The sequence below is a fragment of the Pezoporus occidentalis genome, unplaced genomic scaffold, assembly GCF_034315485.1.
Source record: "Pezoporus occidentalis ecotype Australia unplaced genomic scaffold, CSIRO_AGI_Poc_V1 ctg53, whole genome shotgun sequence".
Taxonomy (NCBI): Eukaryota; Metazoa; Chordata; class Aves; order Psittaciformes; family Psittacidae; genus Pezoporus; species Pezoporus occidentalis.
Window position 1 is genome coordinate 90430 of NW_026915866.1, and position 1821 is coordinate 92250.

The following is a 1821-nucleotide window of genomic DNA, read 5'->3' on the forward strand; positions in this document are numbered from 1 at the left end:
TATTAAAATATAGATTATTATCAAACATCCTATCCAAGTTAAGTGTCTCATAACTTTACTGTGGCTGAGATCATAACCATTCTAATCACAGCAGAGGAGTAGTTACCTGCAATTTGTAAGGGTGAAACAGTTTCACCAGCAAGCAATTATAGGAGATATCTCAGGACGGAGAGGCTGTTGATACATGGCACTGCTATTTTTTGCCATAGGCTATGTCTAACCTGAAGGAATAGGCTACCATTTCTGGGTTCAGGTACTTGTTTCAGCTGAATAATGATTCCCTTGCTCCATTTTCAGACAGGATGAACAAGACAGCTAAGGAGCAGGACCATAGTGAATACTGAGAATTTTCATGTCCTTACAGACCTCCTTCCTTGAGTCATTTTTTTCAAACAACTTTATCTCACACAAAAGGATTCTGCAGGTAGAACATATACAACCTTAATGCAAACAGGAATGATTACCAAATGTGAACAAAAGACAGCTGAGTTTTAATGAGCAACTAGGCTAAGCATTAGTATGCTCTCTGCTTCCAATAGGGCTCCCAGGGGCTTCTGCTGGTCAGGCAGGTATCAGTCAGGAGCATGGTCAGGCTCCACTTGCCCCAGAAAAAAAATCCTTGATGCTGCTGGGTTGCCATCTTCCACTACCTCTGTGTTCTCTCCTTTAGCATTCTGTACCTCCACATTCTAGTATTTCTACTCTTATTCTTGAGCTACTCATAATCTTTTTCTTACCAAACCTAGCTCTTTGACATTTTACTTTTCTTATGGTTCTGCAGAGAGTACTACAGTTTCCTCATGCCTTAACAATTTCCTTAGAAGTCCAAGCAAAAGTTACACATCTGGGCTCCCTCAGTGTGAGAGCCATGGGTCCTTAGCACATACCAGGGTGAGTATTGTGGAGAGTATTGCACAGAGTAGGTTACACCCTACAGCACAGATACAATCCCTGAAACCAATCATATCTTTAGCTTAATTTTTAAAAGACTCAGAATTTCACCTGTGGAACAGAGAAATGCATCACCAGATCTTTATTGTCACTCTTGACCAAAGACCTTAATAGGAATAAGTATGGGAGATAAAAGACAAAACACTTAAGCACACTGTAAGCCCACAATATACCTTTCTAACCTTGGATAGTGATACATTCTGAGAAATTTTTACTTCAAATCATATTTTTAATATCCAAAATATATCTTCACTTCAGAATGCTTTCTTTTCAGTTGCACATTTAAACCTCTGTTTCTTTCATATATTTTGCTGTAGCTACTGAAGATTATTTTCTGAAAAGATTAGCAAAAGTTATTGTAATCTCTATGACTCAGTGCATGGAACAGAAGAAAGAACATGCAAATTTAGGGGCGGGAAAGACCTAAAAGAAATTACAATGTAATTCTTTTCTTCTGTATTACTTAGCAGTAATGCACTGTCAGTTCGCAGGCTAGATCAGTTCCTTCATTTTTAACATATTGAGTAGTTTACTAAATAGATTATGTATGAAGACATCTAGAGTACTGAGATATTTGTGATGGTTTATGAAAACTGCAACCTCTATCTTCATAGGTTATCATCCAGAAAATTCAATCAGAAATGCAAGTCACTGTGTTCCTTGGCAAAATATGTGCTGTGTTTCTACACAGCTAAGTACACAGTGGAAACAACAGGGTGATGATCCAGCAACACTGACTGTGCAGGTAGAGCTAGTACAAACAGAAGTTTTTTTACCTGGAAAACTCTTCTCCCTAACTTCTTATAGCTTGCTCCCCTGGGCTCCCTTCCCTGCCCATCTATAGCACTGAATTTGTAAGAGTTATCCAAG

At 38.5% G+C, this 1821-nt stretch overlaps 1 long non-coding RNA gene across 1 annotated transcript; it reads left to right on the forward strand.

Annotated features, from left to right (window-relative positions):
- The first annotated feature begins 296 nt into the window (after nt 1-296).
- Nucleotides 297-1559, forward strand: LOC134173448 (uncharacterized). Its single transcript, XR_009968256.1, has 3 exons — nt 297-424; nt 786-891; nt 974-1559. It is a non-coding gene; the product is annotated as an uncharacterized LOC134173448 (long non-coding RNA).
- Nucleotides 1560-1821: the final 262 nt, after the last annotated feature.